General features: G+C 39.6%; 1 protein-coding gene across 1 annotated transcript in view; it reads left to right on the forward strand.

Annotated features, from left to right (window-relative positions):
- The first annotated feature begins 12,871 nt into the window (after positions 1 to 12,871).
- Positions 12,872 to 23,110, forward strand: part of TRIM13 (tripartite motif containing 13) — a 31,258-nt gene continuing 21,019 nt past the window's right edge. Inside the window, exons 1-2 of the mRNA XM_081082793.1 lie at positions 12,872 to 13,117; positions 15,368 to 15,532. The gene's annotated coding sequence lies outside the window, so the exon portion shown is untranslated. The remainder of the gene's footprint in view (positions 13,118 to 15,367; positions 15,533 to 23,110) is intronic.

The raw sequence follows: 23,110 nt of genomic DNA on the forward strand, positions 1-23,110 counted from the left end.
GTTCAATTTGTAACAATGAAATTGGGGGTCACCACAACATGAGGAACTGTATTAAAGGGTCACAGCATTAGGAAGGTTGAGAACCACTGGAATAGAGGGATCATGCCTCAACATAATAAAAGCCACATATGACAAACCTACAGCCAACATCATGCTCAATGGGCAAAAACTAAACTCATTTCCCTGAAGAACAGGAACAAGACAGGGATGCCCACTTTCAGCACTCCTGTTTGACATAGTACTAGAAGTGCTAGCCATAGTGATCAGACAAGAAGAAGAACTAAAAGGCATCCAAATTGGAAAAGAAGAAGTAAAACTGTCCTCATTCACAGATGACATGATACTATACATAGGAAACCCCAAAGACTCCATCAAAAAACTACTAGACCAAATAAATGAATTTGGCAATGGAGCAGGATACAAAATTAACACCCAGAAATCTATGGCCTTTTTATACACCAATAATGAAAGAGGAACTAAAAAAACAATCCCATTTACCATTGCACCAAAAAAAAAAATTAAGATACCTAGGAATAAACTTAACTAAGGAGGTAAAAGAACTGTACTCAGAAAACTACAGGACATTGAAAAAGAGATAGAGTAAGACATGAACAAATGGAAGAACACACCATGTTCACTGATTGGTGGAATCAACATCATTAAAATGTCCATACTACCCAAAGCAATCTACAAATTTAATGCAATCCCCATTAAAATACCAATGGCATATTTAAAGACCTAGAACAAACTCCCCCAAAATTCATCTGGAATTTTAAAAAAGACCCCAAGGCGGGGGGTAATAGGGGGTAAGAACACATATGTAATACCTTAATCGACAGAGAGAAAAAAAGACCCCGAATGGCCACAGCAATCCTGAAAAAGAAGAGCAAAGTTGGAGGGATCACAATACCAGATATCAAGCTATATTACAAAGCCACAGTTCTCAAAACTGCCTGGTACTACCACAAGAACAGACCAATGGAACAGAACAGAGAACCCAGAAATCAATCCAAGCCATTATGCTCAATTAACATTTGAAAAAGAAGGCAAGAGCATACAATGGAGTCAAGACAGTCTCTTCAATAAATGGTGCTAGGAAATTTGGTCAGATACATGCAAAAAAAAAAAAAAGGAAAAGAAAGAAAGAAACTAGATCACCGACTTACACCATACACAAAAACAAACTCAAAGTGGCTAAAGGACTTAAATGTAAGACGGGAAACCATAAAAATCTTAGAAGACTCCATAGACAGCAAAATAGCAGACATATGTCATAGCAATATCTTTACCGATACAGCTACTAGGGCAATGGAAACTAAGAAGAAAATAAATAAATGGGACTACATCAAAATAAAAAGCTTCTGCACAGCAAAAGAAACCATCCACAAAACAACAAGAAAGCCACTGCATGGGAGAAAGTATTTGCCAATGTTATTTCAGATAAGGGTTTAATCTCCAAAATTTATAAGGAACTCATTCAACTTAACAAAAGGAAGATAAGCAATCCAATCAAAAAATAGGCAAAGGACTTAGACAGTTTTTGAAAGAGGACATACAGAAGGCCCAGAGACATATGAAAACATGCTCAAAGTCACTAATCATCCAAGAGATACAAATCAAAACAACAATGAGATATCATCTCATACCTGTCAGAATAGCTATCATCAACAAATAAACAAACAACAAGTGCTGGCAAGGATGTGGAGAAAAAGGAACCCTCATGTACTGCTGGTGGGAATGCAGACTGGTGCAGCCACTATGGAAGACAGTAAGGAGTTTCCTCAAAAAACTAAAAATGGAACTCCCATTTGACCCAATAATACCACTTCTAGGACTATATCCCAAGAAACCAGAAACACTAATAAAAAAGGATATATGCACCCCTATGTTCATAGCAGCACAATTTAAAATACCTAAGATTTGGAAACAGCCTAAGTGCCCATCAGCAGATGAGTGGGTTAAAAAACTGTGGTACATCTACACAAAGGAATACTATGCCGCTATAAAAAAGAAGGAACTTTTACCATTTGCAACAGCATGAATGGACCTGGAGAGCATTATGCTAAGCAAAATAAGCCAGTCAGAGAAAGATAAATATCACATGATCTCACTCATATGTGGGATATAATAATTAACATAATTTGATGAACAAGAATAGATCCAGAGACAAATGGTAGGGGAGGGTGGGTTAGAGATCAACCAAAGGACTTGTATGCATGCATATTAGCATAACCAATGGACACAGACACTAGGGCAGTGGGGGCTTGCCATCCAGGGTGGGAGTAGTGGCGGGGGGGTCAATTGGGGGAAAAAGGAAACATATGCAATACTTTAAACAATAAAAAAAAAATCAAGTGTTTACTACATGGCAGAGAGTATGTCAGATGTTTTTATTGCAGTACCTCATTTAGAAGCCACCGTAGAGAAACTGAGGCTTGGAATAATTAACCTTCCCAGAGCCACACAGGATAGGTCACCCAGGTCAGTCTTCATGTAACTGAAGCTAAATAAACTATATGGACACAGAATCACTGCTTTTATAATAAAAACTAGACGTTTGGTGCACGGATTTGTGCACGGGTGGGGTCCTTCAGCCTGGCTTGTGCCCTCTCCCAATCCGGGACTCCTCGGGAGATGTTGGACTGCCAGTTTTGGCCTAATCCCTTCAGGTCCGGCCTGGCCTGCAGGAATCAGGCCAGAACCGGCAGTTCTACATGCCCCAAGGAAATGGCAGGCGGCTGGGGAGGAGTCCGCACCACCTCTCATTCCTGCCCCTCTGCGCCTGCTGCTGCCAATAGGCAGCACTACCACGTGGAAGCAGGAGAGGCTCCCGCCACCACAGTAGTGCTCACCAGCCATGATCCCGACTTGTGTCTGAGCAGCGCTCCCACTATTCCCACCTTGCTGAGAGTTTTTATCAAGAAAAGGTGTTGGATTTTGTCAAATGCTTTTTCTGCATTAATTGATATGATCATGTGATGGTTGTCTTGCAATCCATTTATGTGATATATCACATTTTTTATTTGCAAATATTGCACCAGCCTTGCATCCTTGGAATAAATCCCACCTGGTCATGGTGTATGATCTTTTTCATGTATTATGGGATTTTAGCATCTATTTCATCAGGGATATTGGCCTGTAATTCTCTTTCTTTTTCTTGTCTTTTTCTGATTTTGGAATTACGACAGTGGTTCTCAACCTTCCTAATGCCGTGACCCTTTAATACAGTTCCTCATGTTGTGGTGACCCCCAATTTCATTGTTATAAATTGAACATAATTAAAGCATAGTGATTAATCACAAAAACAATATGTAATTATATATGTGTTTTCTGATGGTCTTAGGTGACCCCTATGAAAGGGTCGTTCGACCCCCAAAGGGTTTGAGACCCACAGGTTGAGAACAGCTGAATTAGGATAATGCTGCACTCATAGAAAGAGCTTGGAATAGTCCTTTCCTCTTGGATTTTTTTTAATAGTTTGAGGTGGATATGTGTTAGTTCTTCTTTGAATGTTTGGTAAAACTCTTCTGTGAAGCCATCCAGACCATGGCTTCTCTTTGCTGGAAGTTTTGTTTTTTTGGGGTTTTTTTTACTACTGCTTCCATTTCATCAGTAATTGAAATTTAGATTTTCTGATTCTTCCTGATTGAGTTTTGGAAGATTGTATTTTTCCAGGAATATGTCCATTTTATCCAGGTTGTCCAGTTTGTTGGAATATAGTCATTCATAGTATTTTTTTTATGATTCTTTTTATTTCTGTGGGGTCAGTTGTTACTTCACCTCTTTCATTTCTGGTTTTGTTTATTTGGGTCCTCTCTTCTTTGTTTCTTGATGAGTCTGACTAGAGGTTCATCAATCTTGTTTATCTTTTCAAAGAACCAGCTCTTGATTTTATTGATCTTTTGTTTTGTTTTTTTTTAGTCTCTATGTCATTTATTTCCTCTCTGGTCTTTATTATCTCTTTCCTTCTATTTACTCTGGGATTTTTTGTTGTTGTTCTCTTTGTAATTCTTTAAGTTGTAGGGTTAGATAACTTATGAAAAGCTTTTCTTGTTTTTTAGAGGTGGGCATCTCTCAGACCTACTTCCACTGTGTCCCATAGATTATGGTTTGTTGTGCGTTCATTTTTATTTGTTTCCATTCATTGTTTAATAGCATGCCATTTAGCCTCCATGTGTTTGAATGTTTTTTATTGTAGTTGATTTCTAATTTCATGCCATTGTGATCTAAGAAGATGGTTGATATGATTTCAATCTTCTTGGACTTGTAGAGACTTAGTTTGTGTCCTAACATGTGGTCTATCTTTGAAAATGCCCTATATGCACTTGAGAAGAATGCGTATTCTATAGCTTTGGGGTGAAATGTTCTGAAAATATCAATTAATTCTATCTGATATAATGTGTTGTTTAGCATTGCTGTTTCCTTGTTGATTTTTTTCTAGAAGATTTATCCAGTGATGTCAGTGGAGTGTTAAAGTCCCTACTATGATTGTATTGCTGTTGATCTCTCCCTTGATATCCTCCAGAAGTTTTTTTATATAGTTTAATGCTCCTGTATTGGGTGCTTATATGTTTATCAGAGTTATATCCTCTTGTTGTATTGACCCCTGTAGTATTATAAATGGCCTTCATTATCTCTTGCTATGGCCTTCACTTTGAAGTCTATTTTTCCAGATATGAGTATTGCTGCACCAGCTTTTTTTATTTTCCATTTGCCTTGAAAATTTTTTCCCGTACCTTCACTTTCAGTCTGTGTGAATCTTTTGGTTCTGATGTGGGTCTCTTGTAGACAATATATATGGGTCATATTTTCTTATCTATTCAGCAAACCTATGTCTTTTGATTGGAGCATTTCAACCATTTACATTTAAGGTTATTATTGATAGGTACTTATTTATTGCCGGAATTCAATTCCAGCATGACAGCAGGGCTGAATCATCTGGAGTGGCAAGGGCATTTCCCCAAACCTGAAAAGGATGCATAAAATTGATTTCTTGCTGCCAGAAAGATCAGGGCACCTTAATCTACATGTTATTGCCTCCTACTAGCCAAACACCTGAACAGCCATAGGCAAATTCCCCCATTCTGACAATGCCTCCGTATACAAAATCCTGACCCTTTCAAGTGTATATCTGCACCTTGCCTCAGGACAATTTGTGTTAATAAAAAGCATGGGGTCCTGAGATGAAGAGATCTTAGTTTCTTAACCCAGGCTCCTCTGACCCTGAAATGCCTTTTAAAATTATGCTTCATCTCAGGACTCTTGATTAAGTTACACACAGCCCCATCTCCAAGTTGCTGAACCCTTCTACATGCTGGAACAAGAATGCTGGCAATTTATTGCCATTCTTATTCTTTATGCCTGTGTTCTTCTCTTTCTCTCTATTTCTTCTTCTTACAATAGTCTTTTTAGCATTTCTTGCAGTGCTGGCTTGTTGGTACTAAACTCTTTTAGGCTTTGTTGTTGTTGTTTGCGAATTTCTTTATTTCATCATCAATTTTGAATGATAGCCTTGCTGGATAGAGTAGTCTTGGGTTCAGTCCCTTGGTTTACATTACCTTGTATACTTCCTGCCATTCCCTTCTGGCTTGAACTGTTTCTATCAGGAAGTCAGCTGACAGTCTAGTGGGAGCTCCCTTGTAGGTAACTTTCTGTCTCTCTCTTGCAGACTTTATAATTTTTTTTAAATAGTTTTTATTGATTTTTTATAGAGAGGAAGGGAGAGAGATAGAGAGTTAGAAACATCGATGAGAGAGAAACATCGATCAGCTGCCTCCTGCACACCCCCCACTGGGGATGTGCCCACAACCCAGGTACATGCCATTGACCAGAATTGAACTGGGGACCTTTCAGTCTGCAGGCCGACGCTCCATCCACTGAGCCAAACTGGCTAGGGCCATTGGTTATTCTTATATGCATGCATACAAGTCCTTTGGTGCACCTCTTAACCCCCCCACCCCACACACACACACACACACACAACCTTCCCTTGCCTTCCTGCTGTAGTTTGACAATCTGTTCTATGCTTCTTTGTGTCTATATCTATTTCTGTTCATTGATTTATGATGTTCATTATATTCCATAAATGAGTGAGTTCATGTGATATTTATCTTTCTCTGACTGGCTTATGTTGCTTAGCATAATACTCTCCAGTTCCATCCATGCTGTTGCAAATGGTAAGAACTCCTTCCTTTTTACAGCAGCATAGTATTCCAGTTTATAGATGTACCACAGTTTTCTAATTCACTCATCTGCTGATGAGCATTTAGGCCGTTTCCAAATCTTAGCTATTGTAAATTGTGCTGCTATGAACATAGGGGTGCATATATCCTTTCTGATTAGTGTTTCTGTTTTATTGGAATATATATCTAGAAGTGGAATTACTGGGTGGAATGGGAGTTCCATTTTTAACTTTTTGAGGAAATGCCATACTGTTTTTCACAGTGGCTGCACCAGTCTTCATTCCCACCAGCAGTGCAAGAGGATTCCTTTTTCTCCACATCCTCTCCAGCACTTGTTGTTTGTCGATTTGTTGATTATAGCCATTCTGACAGGTGTGAGATGGTACCTCATTATTATTTTGATTTGCATCTCTCAAATGATTAGTGACTTTGAACATGTTTTCATATGTCTCCTGGCCTTCTGTATGTCCTCTTTCGAATATGTCCTCCCTCTGTATGTCTATTTAGGCCCTTTGCCCATTTTTGGATTGGATCGTTTATCTTCCTTTTGTTAAGTTTTATGAGTTCCCTATAAATGTTGGAGATTAAACCCTTATCGGAGATAACATTGGCAAATATGCTCTCCCATGCAGTGAGCTTTCTTGTTGTTTTGTGGATTACTTCTTTTACTGTGCAGAAGCTTTTTATTTTGATGTTGTCCCATTTGTTTATTTTTCCCTTATTTTCCATTGCCCTAGGAGTTGTGTTGGTAAAGATATTGCTATGACAAAAGTCTGCTATTTTGCTGCCTATGGCTTCTTCTAAGACTTTTATGGTTTCCTGTCTTACGTTTAAGTCCTTTATCAATTTTGAGTTTATTTTTGTATAAAGTAAAAGTTGGTGGTCTAGTTTCATTTTTTTGCATGTATCTGTTCAATTTTCCCAGCACCATTTATTAAAGAGACTGTCTTGACTCCATTGTATGTTCTTGCCTCCTTTGTCAAATATTAATTGAGCATAATGGCTTGGGTTGATTTATGGGTTCTCTATTCTGTTCCATTGGTCTATACATCTGTTCTTGTGCCAGTACCAGGCAGTTTTGAAAACAGTGGCTTTGTAGTATAGCTTGATATCTGGTATTGTGATCCCTCCAATTTTGTTCTTCTTTCTCAAGATTGCTACAGCTATTCAGTGTTTTTTGTTGTTGTTGTTTTTTTTGTTTGTTTTTTATTCCAGATGGATTTTTTGGACAGTTTATTCTAGGTCTTTGAAGTATGCAATTGGTATTTTAATGGGTATTGTATTGATTTTATAGATTGCTTTGGGTAGCATGGACATTTTAATCATGTTGATTCTACCAATCCATGAACATGGTATATTCTCCCATTTGTTTACGTCTTCCTCTATCTTTTTTCAGTGTCCTATAATTTATTGAGTATAGGTCTTTACCTCCTTGGTCAAATTTATTCCTAGGTATCTTAATTTTTTTAAAATTAAATTTTTATAGTTCAGATTATTACAGTTGTTCCTCTTTTTTCCCCCCATAGCTACCCTACACCCACTTCCCACCCCACCCTCTGCCCTCACCCCCCCTCCCACTGTCCTCATTCATAGGTGTACAATTTTTGTCCAGTCTCTTCCTGCACCCTCCACACCCCTTTCCCCCCAAGAATAGTCAGTCCATTCTCTTTCTATGTCCCTGATTCTGTTATATTCACCAGTTTATTCTGTTCATCAGATTATCTATTCACTTGATTTTTAGATTCACTTGTTGATAGATGTGTATTTGTTGTTCATAATTTGTATCTTTACCTTTTTCTTCTTCTTCCTCTTCTTAAAGGATACCTTTCAGCATTTCATATAATACTGGTTTGGTGGTGATGAACTCCTTTAGCTTTTTCTTTGTCTTTGAAGCTCTTTATCTGGCCTTCAATTCTGAATGATAGCTTTGCTGGGTAAAGTAATCTTGGTTGTAGGTTCTTGGTATTCATCACTTTGAATATTTCTTGCCACTCCCTTCTGGCTTGCATAGTTTCTGTTGAGAAATCAGCTGACAGTCATATGGGTACTCCCTTGTAGTTAACTGACTTCTTCTCTTGCTGTTTTTAAGATTCTCTCTTTGTCTTTTGCTCTTGGCATTTTAATTATGATGTATCTTGGTGTGGTCCTCTTTGGGTTCCTTTTGTTTGGGGTTCTCTGAGCTTCCTGGACTTGTAAGTCTATTTCTTTCACCAGGTAGGAGAAGTTTTCTGTCATTATTTCTTCAAATAGGTTTTTAATATCTTGCTCTCTCTCTTCTTCTGGCATCCCCATAATTCGGATGTTGGTATGCTTGAAGTTGTCCCAGAGGCTTCTTATACTATCTTCATATTTTTGGATTCTTTTTTCTTTTTGTTTTTCCAGTTGGGTGATTATTGCTTCTTCATATTTCAAATCTTTGACTTGATTCTTGCGATCCTCTAGTCTTCTGTTGGAACTCTGTATATTATTCTTTGTTTCAGTCAGTGCATGCCTAATTTCTAATTGGCCCTTGTTCATATCCTCAAGGGTCTCACTAGATTTCTTGAGGGTCTCACTAAATTTATCGGCGGTTTCTAAAAAATTCTTGAAAAACCTTATAAGTGTGGTTTTGAACTCTATATCCAGTAGTTTGCTTTCCTCCATTTCTGTCATTTGTGACCTGTTTCTTTGTCTCCACCTTTTTATGCTTCCCTGTGTTGATAGAGTGGCTTTCTGTGCTAGGTGCCCTATAGGGACCAGTGGCTCAGCCTCCCCAATACCTGAGGTGGACACTCTTGTTGCACCCCCTTGTGGGCTTTGTGCACAGTCTTGTAGTTAAGTCTTGATTGTTGTAGGTATCACTGGGAGGAATCGTCCTCCAGGCCAATTGGCAGTGAGAATCAGCTGTTTCTGCAGTGGGAGAACTTATGTGTTGGAGACACCCTTCTGGGGCAAGACTTGCTTCAGTGGGGCTTTGGTGCTCACTGAATCTGCCCCCTGAGTGTGTCCCTTATGGATCTGAGGAGTTATAATCTGGATGGTCCCACTCTGACCACTGGGTACACTGGCTCTTGGATCTCTAAGGAGGTGCTAAGTTAGCCTTTGCCTGAGGCTACCCAGCAGGAGCTATGGAGAGATCTGCAGATTCCTTTTCTTTGTTTGGGGTTTGGAGGTGCCCAGAGGAGGCCCAGCTGTGAAGCAATGCAAGCTACTTTGGGGCCTTGGGCCTTCTTTTAGATGTTCTGGGTCTCTCTGACCCAGCTGCAGTTTGTTAGGTAATTTTCAGATTGCAAAGGGCCAGGCCTTTCATATGCAAAAGTCTCTGCCAAAGCTTGGGGTGGGGGGGGGTCTCAGGGAATCAAGAGGGCAGAGCAAGCAGCTATGGCTGCTCCTCAGTCCTACCCTAACAGGCCCTGAGTCTCAGTGTCCCGGTAATCGCTGCAAGCACCTCTGAGAGAAAGCCACCCTTGAGTTCTGCCTGATGCCAGACAGTCCAGTTTCTCCCCATATGAGTCTGGGTCCCCAGAGACTCACGTGGAACTGGAGTTCAGAGCAGTCGGGAGCTTGAGACTCCCTCCCGATTGAAAAAGACAACCGCGTCCTCACTTGCCAGCCCTCTCCACGTGAGCCTCCGTACCTCTGCACTTTACTTCCGCACCTCCTCTAGTCTCAATGTGCTTTTCTCTTTCCTTCTAGTTGTAGAATTTACACTCAGCCAGCTTTCCTGTGGTTCTGGATGATGTCCGTTTTGTCTTTTAGTTGTATTTTTGAAGTGGTTGTGCGAGGCAGCAATTTCCAGTTTTTACCTATGCCACCATCTTGGTTTCTCTACAGTTTCGGTATCTTAATTTTTTTGGTGCAATAGTAAATGGAATATTTTTAAAATTTCTCTTTCTGTGAGGTCATTATTGGTGTATAAAAAAAGCCAAAGCCTTTTGGGTGATAATTTTGTATCCTGCTACATTGCTGAATTTATTTATTAAGTCAAGAATTTTTTTTGATGGAGTCTTTAGGGTTTTCTTTGTACAATATCATGTCATCTGCAAATAATGACAATTTTACTTCTTCTTTTCCAATTTGCATGCCTTTTATTTCTTCTTCTTGTCTGATTTCCATGGCTAGTACCTCCAGTACTATGTTGAACAGGAATGGTGAGAGTGGGCATCCCTGTGTTGTTCCTGTTCTTAGGGGAAATGGTTTTAGTTTTTGCCAATTGAAAATGATGTTGGCTGTAGGTTTGTCATATGTGGCTTTTATTATGTTGAGGTATGATCCTTCTATTCCCATCTTGCTGAGAGTTTTTATCAGGAAAGGGTGTTGGATTTTGTCAAATGCTTTTTCTGCATAAATGGATATGATTATATGGTTTTTTAATCTCTCAATTTGTATTACATTTATGGATTTGTGGATAGTGTACCATCCTTGCATCTCTAGAATAAATCCCACTTGGTCATGGTTTTTGATCTTTCTAATGTAATGCTGGATTGGATTTGCTAGAATTTTGTTGAGAATTTTGGTGTCTAAGATCACGAGGGATATTGGCCTGTAATTCTCTTCTTTTGTATTATCTTTATCTGCTTTTGGGATTAGGCTAATGCTGGCTTCATAGAAAGAGCTTGGAAGTATTCCTTCCTCTTGAATTTTTTTGGAATAGTCTGAGGAAGATAGGTTTTATTTCTTCTTTGAATGTTTGATAAAACTCTCCTGTGAAGCTGTGTGGTCCAGGGCTTTTGTTTGTTGGAAGTTTTTTGATTACTGCTTCAATTCCCTCCATAGTTATCAGCCTATTAAGATTTTTTATTCTTTCTGGTTGAGTTTTGGAAGGTCATATTTTTCTAGAAATATGTCCATTTCTTTTAGGTTGACCAGTTTGTTGGAATTGAGTTGTTCATAGTATTTTTTAATGATTCTTTGTATTTCTGTGGGGCCTGTTGTTATTTCGCCTCTTTCATTTCTGATTTTGTTTATGCTTGAATTTGAAGAGAGTCCCTGTGTGCATGCTCCGATAATCAGGGTCCCCAAGTGTGCACCAGGAATCAGAGTCCTGTGTGCACATGTCGAGAATCAAGAATCAGAGTCTTTGGTGGTCGGTGCGGCCTTGAGCATGAGGAGAAACAGAGTCCCGATGAGAATCAAAGTCACTGGTCTGCTAGGGAGGCAAGATTGTTTTTGTTTCTAAATATTAGATCAAACTGCTATGCCTCCAAGATTTTGTGGGGTGGTCTTATGTACCAGGTGTTTTATAATGGTGCATTTTCTTAGATCTCCTTATCTGGGTGCTCTAGGAGAGCCCTTCATTTAACTTTTTTTGGTTCTCCTATTGTATTTGGGTCTTAAATGTTATTGTCCCATTCATGAACAGAAGAATCTCCTCTCAGGCTGGCTGACTATGTGGCTCACCCCCAACCACATCATGTGAGCTGTTGCAAAGGAGCTGATGAAACAGAACAAAATAAAACAAAACATGAAATAGAAGGAACAAAACAAAAACATACACAAAACCCCTACAGCACCAACAAAAGGAACCACCAGAGAAGAGAGAATTAAGAAAGAGAGAAGAGAGCAAGAATGATAGTAAAAAAGAAAAAATATATGAGGAGAAAATAAAGCAAAACAAACAAACAAACAATGCACACGTAAAAAGGAACAAGAAAATGGGGGCAGGATATGTAGATGCAGAGATGAAATAAAGAAAATTAGAATAAAGTATTAGAGAAATAGGGGAAGGAAAACAGTTTGAAATAAAAGAGTGAGAAAAGAAATGACAAGACAAGAAAAAAATTTGAAAAGGAGAATAGAGGAGAACATAGGTTGACCTAAAATAAAAAGAAGAAAAAAGATTAGAAAGCAGGAGAAAAATAAAAGCGAAAAAAATTCAGTGAAAAAAATTGAGTAGGAAATGAGAAGAAGGAAATTAAACATATGAATGAAACAACAGAGACTAGAATAATAAGAAATCGATAAAGCAGATAGATAAAGAAGATACATTTTAAAAGAGAAAAAAGAAACAAAAATCTCAAAAAAGAAGAGAAGAAAAAAGGGAGGGGGAAAAGAGAAAAGAAAAAAAAAGGAGGAAAAAAGTTCATTTCAGCCAAGTTTAATGCCCTATGGGATCTTGCTTTGGATCCCACTCTTCTGTTCTGTCTGCCAATTCTGGGCTTCTTGTTGGGTACTTAGTTGTTAACCACTGTGAGGCACTGTCTTTTGGCTTTGGGAAACCTGCTTGAAGTTTCAAGCGATACACTGATCCACCACTTGTGTCTGTCTCCACAGGCCTTGGCTGGAGAAGGAGGAACCAATCTGCTCTCTAAAGCAGGTTTGTTAGCAGCAACGGGCCCAGGGCAGGGTATTGTAGTAATATAGAGAAATGTCTAAAAATGCTTTGAGGATTCCTGAAAAATGTCTAAGAAGGTTTTAAAATGTTTAAATTAACTTTCCTTGAAACTTAAAGCGTGATATTAAGAACACATTCCCCACTGCCCTCAAGCGTGTGTCCCTCATAGATAAGGATTTGAACTTCAGTAAATAACTCAGAGTGACTTGTCAAAATAACCAGCTGAGTGAGTGATGTACTCTCCCTAGATAACCACATGTAGCCGCTCGCCCTGTTTGAGATAAACATGTGTGCATTGACATAATTCATTGATAGCCACCTGGACTGCTGCAAATGGGGTACAGGTTTTAAAAGTGGGGGTCCTGACCAGCCTGGTGCTCGCCTGTCAAGACAGCCACAAAGGCACGTCCTCTTGTCAGTCCGGCAAGCGATGCGACTCCACGCTCTTCTCTCTGCCAGACAACAGAAGAACGGTCAGTACCTCCCGATTGAGATGCGACCGAGCTCTTGGGTGAGGAACACTGCCCCCCTGTATCGGATCAGACCAGCTTACCTGCTGGACCCCCAAGGACAGCACCACTGGGATCCCACTTAAGCCTGTACCCACAGCACCAGGAATTGTGTGAGTAATAAAGTGCCGTGTGATTGTAACTGCATATGTTTCATGTGGAGTAATTCCTCCAGTAGTTAATTGAATTATTTTGCGTACGCTTAAAAGTTAAATTAAAGCTTCTGGTCTTTTTGATCCTAAGCCTGCCCTTCAGTCCTGCTTGTGTAGAGTAGCCTCTTCGCTAGAAACTACTTAAATGTCCCACACCTGCACGGTTAAAGTTTATCTCAAGGGACATCTTAAATACCCCAGATCCTTTCCCAGGATCTACTTGGGACACAGGGCCAGCAAACTTCCCCTGGTTTCCCAAGTTCGACCTCTGCCTGCCTTTGCCTGCTAGCTAGCTGTCAATCTTAATTACTCAATAGTCTGTTTCTTAAAGAGCATTAGGTGGGGCAGATGCCATTTAGCTTTCAGAGAACATGGTGGGTGTGTTCCCCTGTACCAGAGATACTCCTCCACGAATGGCCCAAAATATTACTCTGCTGGACAGAGATCCTTATATGGAGACAGTGGGGTAGGCTGGAAACCTGCAGTTTTTATCAGTTTCCCATGTGCAGGGGAAAATATCAGTCTGGTTCCCAGGATATTGGGGTGGATGGCCACTCTCCCAATCTAGTCCCTTAGGGTTCCTTGAGACTATTTAAACCATAAGTTTGGCCTCTGCCTTTGTTTCCTCTGAAAAGCTCAAAATGCAGGGTGTGGCATGCAGGGTACCTGAGGTGGGGGGGGGGGGGGTGGAATGTATTCACGAATGTATTCATGATTCTAATAAGCCCCAATAAAGGTGACCACCAGAGAAAAGAGAATTAGGGCAGAGAAAAGAGAGCAAAAATGATATTGAGAAAAGGAAAAAAGGTAAGAGAGAAAAGAAAAAGAAGAAAAAAGAAGGGGATAAAAATATATGTGTATGGGGAGAAAACTTCAAAAAACCAACAACTAATTCAAAAAAATGCAAACAACAAGCACCCAGAAAAGAAGGAGGGAAGCTGAATCTGAAGAGTCTGAGCTTATTTCCAGAAGGTAAGGTAAAGGAATTGAATGAATGGGGAAATGGTCACGATTCAGTATAGAGGAGGTAGAAAGAGAATGAATGTATAAGAAGAAAAGTAAAAAACAAAATACTCAAAAATAGTAGAAAATAATAATTGAAAAAATTATAATTAAATATATATAGAGGAAAATTTATATATATATATGAATTTTCTTTTATATATAATTATATATATATATATATATATATATATATATATACACATATATATATAAATTTTCCTCCTTTCTTTAACCTTTCTATCTATGCATTCATCTATTTTTGGAAAAGGAGAATATAGAGCAGATAGGCCTGAATTGGTGATTGAAACTAATTAAGCTATTAGTAGAAGAAGAGAAGAAGCGAGGAGAGGAAAAACAAAAACATAACAAACTAACAAAATTAACAAACAATCAAACAAACAACAACAAGAAAGAAAAAAAATTGGGGTAGCAAAGAAAGACAAAAGAGAAGTGTGCATGGACTTGGAGCAGAGGAGAGGAAATTAGATATATGAGTAAGCCAACAGAGACTACTTTAATAGTAATGCATCAGTAAAGCAGATAAAGAAGATCAATTTTTAACAAGGAGTAAAAAGAAAGGATAGAGAAAAACTAAAGCAGGAACAGGAGAAGAGAAACAGGATGGAAAGGGAAAAGTGAGGAAGAAAGTGTTGGCATAAAGAAAAAAATGAGATAGAGTAAAATAATGATTAAAAAAATAAAAATAGTATGTAGAACACTAATCCAAAAAAAAAAAATTAAAAAAAGAAAGGTAAAAAATAATAACAAATAAATAAAAATAATAATAAATAATAAAATAATGTGAAAGAAAAACATTTTTAGTCTCTTAAGTAAAAGATAAAAAATAAAAAAGTGAAGTTCGTTTGCTTCAGTGGAGCTTCAATGTCCCACAGGGGCTGGTTTAAGACCCCTCTCTACTGTTCTGCCTGCCACGTCTCAGTTTCCTATCAGGTAGTCAGAAGTGTTGAAGTTCCCAGCGATCCACCGCTTCTCTGTGTCATATGCCACAGCCTTGGTTTCAGGCAGGTGGGATAAATCTGCCCACTTGGTTTTCCTGCCTGCTTTCAGTCATATTTACACAAGCGTCTATTTCTGACACGGCCCCTTGGTAGCGGTTTTTCTGTATTAGTTTCCAGGACCAAATGGTCCCTCAACCCAGTCCCTGAGGGCTCCCTCGGGGTATTTAGAATCTTCCTTTCCCTGCAGTGCTTAAGACTGAGTGCAGCTGTGCTGCTAGGAGGAGCCTGGTCTTCAGGAGAAAAATGTCTGTTCAGGATTGGAGGGACAGACTGTCCCAGAGTTGGCTTCCTGATCATCTCTCCCTCTTCTGCTCCCCAGTTTCCACAAAAGCCACCTTCCCCTGCAGTCTCGGTGAGTGTTTTTAATTGAAAGATCCTATGCACTGAGTTTAGCAAGTAAAAGCAAGGAAAATATAAAGAAAGAGCAACCATGCCACCTCATGTCTTTCTCGCGCCCCCCGCCCCTGCCCCTTGGCACTGCGCCTGGGCAGTGTAGAACTTCAGGCTGCCTTTCTGGGCATGGCCTCCCACGGATGTGGGCTTAGATCTAGAGTCCCCCGCTGCCAGCAGCCCTGTGGACCCCCTTCCACATTCGAGGGCTACACTAACCCCAAGGGATAGGGATTTGGTGCAGGACAGTCTCCCTCTGATTCTCTAGTCCCGGCTGCATGCATTCCTCCTTCCAGCCCAGATCCCCAACCCCACCTTTCTCCAGGTGATCTCTGACCTTTCTGTCCACAGATTGCCTTACCAGCTGTGTTTAATTCACCAATTCCAGGTGGATGGATTCAGCTGTTCCTTCCACCTTCTCTGTGAGAAGGTGCAGGGCCCCTCTGCGTATTCAGCGCCATTTTGTCTCCCGCTGGACAAACTTTTTAGGTGCCCACAGCCGGGGAGGCTGGAGTCTCGGTGTTTGTGGGTTCACAGCCAAGGCAGCTGGTCCCTGGATGTTGTGGCTGTAGGGTCCCAGGTGGTATCCGAGGTCACCCCAGGTGAAGATAAGGCTGGGCTTCCAATCACAGCTGCTCTCCCCTTCAAGATGGTGTGGTCTCTGTGGCCAACACTTGATCTTAACCCCATCACTTCTTTTAGCTATGTCTGCCTCCAATACAGAGATGAACTTTCTCCTCCTAAAGTCTTTAGCAACCTAATTGGAAGATTCAATTGTTATTTTTCACGGCTCATTTACTTTTCTTGTTAACCGTTGTTAAGATAATATTTAGTTATTGAAAATCTTATTCTTTTCCTATATCTATGCCACCCTCTTAAAGACCAATGCACAAAATTTCATGTGCAGCCACTCACCTTGGGCTCCGGTAGAGGGAGGGAAGAGCGGATTGGAACCATGTGAGCAGAAGCCAGTGCTGGGTGCTCTGGGGTAAGACCTCAGAAGGCAGACATTCCAGTTTTCTGTACCAAGTCATTCCCTCATGCTGCAGAAGACATCTTTCTCCAGTGGACCTTTGCGATCCAGGCAGTTTTTACCTGGGAGGGAAGGCAGTTTCCCCACCCTACTGGAAAACCCCTTGCCCCACTCTGAGGCCCAATAAGAGGCTAAAAATAACAATCAGCCTACAGGCAGAATCAATTACCCCACCTATTGGAAAACATCTCACCCAACCTGTGGTCCATAGCCTGAGACTAATTAAGACTGAATACAAACAGACTGCAGGCAGAGGCAGGTCTCTGGAGGATTTGAGTCTTTGCCGGGTCTAATTTGGGACCTGGAACTAGGAAAACCAGACTTTGGTGCACATCTTGGTCCTTTCCAAAGGTAATCAGCCCCAGCAGAGAGAGACCCAAGCTCTAGATTGCTGATAGCTACAAACATGGTACGCAGGGCCAGTCAGAAACAGCATCTAACACTGTTCTACACTAGAGATTGGGAGGCATAGCAGACCTACCTAATACATAGTCACAAACCCAAATAGGCAGCCAAAATGGGGAAACAAAAAAACAACCCCCAAATGAAAGAACAAAAGAATTATTCAGAAGAAGAGCTAAATGAAATGGACATAAGAAACTTATCAGACACAGAGTTCAGAATAATGATGGTAAGGATGCCCAACAAATGAGAAAATATATACTAATTATGAAGAATGACATAACACTAATAAAGAACACAGTGGAATGAATACACAGAAGACTAAGGGAAGCCGGATATTAGATAAGTGAATTAGAAGACAGGGTAGAAAGAAATCACTCAATCAGAGAACCAAAAAAAAAAAAAACAAATAAAAAGGAGTACAGATTAAAGGAGCTGTGAGACAACATGAAAAGTAAGAATATTCTCATAATAGGAGTCCCAGAGGGTGAAGAAAGTGAGCAAGGGATAGAGAATGTGTTTGATGAAATAATGGCAGAAAACTTCCCTAACAGGATAGGGGAGACTAGGGGACTGTCTAGGGCGGGGGGATAAAATGGAAAAAAAAAAAGAAAAGAAAACTTCCCTAACATAGTGAAGGAAAAAGTCACACAGGTTCAGGAGGAACAGAGGGTTCCAAGCAAGTAGAACCCAAACAGGCCCATGCCCAGACACATCATAATTAAAATGCCAAACATTAAAGCCAAAGAGAGAATCTTAAAAGCAGCAAGAGAAAAGCAAGTTGTTACCTAAAAAGGAGCTCCCATTAGGCTGTCAGCTGATTTCTCATCAGAAACTCTACAGGCCAGAAGGGAATTGCATGAAGTATTCAAGGTAATGAAAAGCAAGGATCTGAAACCAAGATTACTCTATCCAGCAAGGCTATCATTCAAAATAGATGGTGAAATAAAGAGCTTCCCAGACAAAAAAAAAAAAAAAAAAAAGACTAAAGGAGTTTGTCACCGCTAATCCTAATCGAGCACTGCGAGAAATGCTAAAGGGGCTCCTGTAATGAGAAGAAACAGAAAGAGAGAGAAACACATGGGACTACATCAAAATAAAAAGCTTCTGAACAGCAAAAGAAACCATCAACAAAACAACAAGAAAGCCCACTGCCTGAAAGAACATATTTGGCAATGATACATCTGGTAAGGGGTTAATTTCCACAGCATACAGGGAACTCATACAACTTAACAAAAGGAAGACAAATAATCCAATTTAAAAAATGGGCAAAGGACCTAAATAGATACTTCTCCAAAGTGAACATACAGAAGGCCAAGAGACATATGAAAAAATGCTTTGTGTAACTAATCATCTGAGAGATGCAAATTAAAACAATAATGATGTATCACCTCACACCTATCATAATGGCTATCATCAACAAATCAACAAACAACAAGTGTTGGTGAGCATGTAGAGAAGAAGGAATCCTAGTACATTGCTGGCGGGAATGCAGACTGGTGCAGCCATTACAGAAAACAGTATGGAGTTTCCTCAAAAAATTAAATATGGAACTGCCATTTAATCCAGTGATCCCACTTCTAGGAATATATCCTAAGAAACCAGAAACACAAATCAGAAAGAATATATGAACCCCTATGTTCATAGCAGCCAAATTTATAATAGCTAAAATCTGATAGCAGGCCAAGTCCATGGGTGGATAAAAAAGCTGTTGTACGTTTATACCATGGAATACTATGCAGCAATAAAAAAGAAGGATCTCATACCCTTTGAGTCAGCATAGATCAACCTGGAATGTATAATGCTAAGCAAAATAAGCCAGCCAGAGAAAAACCAATATCACATGATCTCACTCATATGTGGAATCTAATAAACAAAATAAATTGCTGAACAAAATAGATCCAAAGACATAGAAGTATGGAACAGACTGTTGAACCTCAGAGGGAAGGCAGGGTAGGGTGGGTGGGTGGGAAGTGATCAACCAAAGAACTTATGTGCATATATGCATAACCCATGGACACAGAGAATAGGGTGGTAAAACCCTGGGGTGAGGGTGGGGGTAGGCTATAAGGGATCAATGGCAGAAAAAAGGGGACATTTGTAATACTTTGAACAATAAAGATTTTTTAAAAAAATAAAAAATGTAATGAGATATAATTCATATACCATAAAAGTCATACTTTTATTTTATATATTTTTTTTAAAAAACCTTTATTGTTGAGAGTATTATAGATGTCCCCGTTTTTCCCCCCTATTGCCCCTCTCTGAACCTGGTTCCTGCCCTGCCCCAAGCATTCATCACCCTATTGTTTGTGTCCATAGTTAATGCATATATGCATATACCTTCTTTGGTTAATCTCTTCCTGTTCCTTCTTCCTCCTTCCCTCTAAGATCCTTCAGTCTGTTCCATGTTTCCATGCCTCTGCTTCTATTTTATTCATTAGCTCATTTTGTTCATTAAAGTCCTTGTTCATTTATATTGATTTTTAGATTCAATTGTTGATAGATTGTATTTATTGCCATTTTATTGTTTATATTTTTGTTTTCTTTTTCTTCTCCTCCTCCTCCTCCTCTTTCTCCTCCTCCTTTGAATATGCTTTAACATTTGATATAATACTGGTTTTGTGATGATGAACTCCTTTAACTTTTTCTTGTCTGTGAAGCTCTTTATCTGACCTTCAATTCTAAATGATAGCTTTGCTGGGTAAAGTAATCTTGGTTGTAGGTCCTTGCTATTCATCACTTTGAATATTTCTTGCCACTCTCTTCCGGCCTGCAAAGTTTTTGTTGAGAAATCAGCTGACAGTCATAGGGATACTCCCTTGTAGGTAACTAACTGCTTTTCTCTTGCTGCTTTTAAGATTCTCTTTGGCATTTTAACTATGATGCGTGGGCCACTTTGGGTTCCTCATGTTTGGGACTCTGTGTGCTTCCTGGACTTGTAAGTTTATTTCTTTCACCAGGTAGGGGAAGTTTTCTGTCATTATTTCTTCAAATAGGTTTTCAATTTCTTGCGCCCTCTCTTCTCCTTCTGACACCCTTATGATGCAATGTTAGTATGCTTGAAGTTTTCCCAGAGGCTCCTTACACTATCTTCATATTTTTGTGTTCTTTTTCTTTTTGTTGTTCTGATTGGATGTTTTTTATTTCCTCAAATTCCAGTTGCTGTTTTGATTTTCAGTATCCTCTACTCTAGTGTTGAAACCCTGTAAATTATTCTTTATTTCAGTTAGTATACATTTAATTTCTGACTAGTTCTTTTTCATATCTTTGATGTTCTCACTAAGATTCTTGAAATTCTCACTAAGTCCCTTGAAGCTCTCATTATAATCCTTGAGCATCCTTATAAACATTGTTTTGAACTCTGTATCTAGTAGTTTATTTACTTCCATTTCATTTAGTTCTTTTTTTTGGTGATTTCTTTTGTTCTTTCATTTGTGACATGTTTCATTGTCTGCATTTTGACTGCTTCCCTGTGTTTGTTTCTGTCTACTAGTTAGATTTGCAATGTCTCTGGGATTGGTAGAGTGGCCTTGTGTAGTAGGTGTCCTGTAGGGCCCAATGATTCAGACTCCCCAGCCACCATAGCTAGGCCCCCTAGGTGTGACCCATGTGGGCTGTGTGCGCAGTCTTGTTGTAGTTGAGCCTTGATTGCTGTTAGTGTCACTGACAGGAATTGACCTCCAGGAAAATTTTCTGTGATGACCACCTATGACTACAGCAGAAGAGCTGCTGTGCAGAAGACACCTTTATGGAGTAGGACTTGCTTCAGTGGGGCTTTGGTGCTCACTGAGTCTTCCCCTTGAGTGTATTGCTCATGGATGTGTAGAGTTGTAATCTGGTATGGTCTGAAGCTGACCACTGGGAGCACTGGCTCTGGGGCCTCCTGGGGAGGTGCAAAGTAAGCTCCTGTTTGTGCCCTGCCTGGGGCCACCTGGTAGGAACTACAGAGTTATCTGCAGATGGCTGCTACTTGTATTTGTCTTGGAAGTGCCTGGGAGAGACCATGCTGTGAAACAAGGCAGACTGCTGCTAGTGTTTGGCCTGGGGCCTCTTATTGAGAAGTATGGGGTATGCTGACACCAGCTTCTGCTTGTTTGAGTGATTTTAGGAAAGTGTGAAGCCTGAGTCAGGACAGGCCATTAGTATGGAAAAGCCACTGCAAACAACTTGGGTGGGACTGCACATTGGGTGTGGCAGGGTCCCAGGAAATCACGAGGACAGAGAGAATTGTGTGAGCCAGGTTGATGGAGACTCAGATATGGTGCCTGCCAGTCAGCTCTGCAACAGAGGAGGTCTCAGCATAGAAACAATGACCTCTGCCAGCACTCCTGTTTGGGAGAAAGCTGCTCCTGAGTACTTATTCCCATGCCAGACAATCTAGTTCCTGTCCATATGCCCCTGGATCCCTCCCAACCCCCATGCCACTGCCCCAGCCTTGCAGCTCAGAGGAGTAAGTCCAAGTGAGGCTGTGCAAATGCCACTGCCTGGGACTCCATCAGCTCCAATGTCACTAGGCCACAATCCCCACTGTTTTTCATAGCCCAAAGTTATTGGGGCTTCTCTTCACTGCACCAGAATCCTGGGCTGAGGGGTCTGGTGTGGGACTGGGACTCCTTGCTCCTCACAGGAGGCCTCTGCAGCCAAGATCTCCCTCCTAATTAAAAAACACCACACGTGGGTGTCAGACCAGCCTGCTCCGCACCTCTGCCCCTCCTACCAGGCAATGTACTCTCTTCTTTACTTCTCTAGTTGTAGGGCTTCCATTCAGCCAGATTTCAGACTATTCTGAATAATGGTTGGTCTGTATTTTAGCTGTAATTTTGATGTGGTTGTGGGAGGTGGCAAGTACCACATTTACCTATGCCACCATCTCTGCACTCCAAAATTCAATTTTAAAGTGTACAATTCAGTGGGGTTTGGTATATTTAGAAGGTTGTACAACCATTATTACTATTTAATTAAGGAATTTTTCATCACCCTGTACCCATTAGCAGTATCTCATCATTCTTTCCTCTGGAAACTACTAATTCAGTCCCTGGAAACTACTAATCAACTTCTGGTTTATATGGTTTTGTCTATTTTAGATAAATCATCTTAATGGATGATTTGTAGACTCCTTTCACTTACTATAATGAATTCAAGGTCTATCCAGGTTGTAACATGAATCAGTATTTCGTTCCTTTTAATGGCTGAATAATATTCCATTGTATGAATGTATATATCACATTTTGCTATTTTGCTTAGCCATCCATTAGTTGATGGACATTTGGTTTGTTTTCTTTTTTTTTGTTTTGGGATATTCTGAATAATAATGCTATGAACATTCATATACAAGTTATCATATGAGCATATGCTTTTAATTCTCTTGGTTATATGTCTAAGAGTAGACTTACTGGATGAAGTAGTAACTCTATGTTTAATTTGTATTATTATAACAGTAATATATTATATAACCATTATAGAAACTTTGAAAAATCCAGTAATGAACCAGGACAAAATTAAAGTCTTCTCATTTTATACTATTTGTGGATAACAATTGTTAACATTGTGGTGTCTTTTTAATATGTGCATATGCATTGACATACGCTAATAATCAGTTTCATGCTATGTATACTATTTTGAAATTTGCTTTTCTTTACTTAACAAAAAAAGATTGTGCAATTTGCAAGTTGTTGTTTTTTTTTAACATGATTTTTATATGGCTACATATTATTATTTACTATGACTGTACCGGGATTCATTTAACTCATATTTTTTAAATGGATAATTAGGATATTTCTAGTTTTCCCCTGATAGTTTTCACCAGGGGGCAGCTCTATAACAAATAGACTTGACATATAAATTGTGGTTGTTATGATTATTTTCATAGGATAAACTCCTAGAAATTGAATTAAATATATATTTTGAGTGTTTTTTATACAGATTACCAAACTTCCCCCAAAGGATTGTATCTTTCTATGTTGGATTTTAGCAACAAACAAGATGGCCTGTAACACTCAATGCTGGCCTACTGGTCATTATAATGGTTTTTTTGTTTTGTTTTTTTAAATTTTGTTTTATTGCTTAAACTATTACAAAGAGTAGTACATATGTCTCCTTTTT

Source organism: Myotis nattereri (genome assembly GCF_964212035.1).
Source record: "Myotis nattereri genome assembly, chromosome: 2".
Taxonomy (NCBI): domain Eukaryota; kingdom Metazoa; phylum Chordata; class Mammalia; order Chiroptera; family Vespertilionidae; genus Myotis; species Myotis nattereri.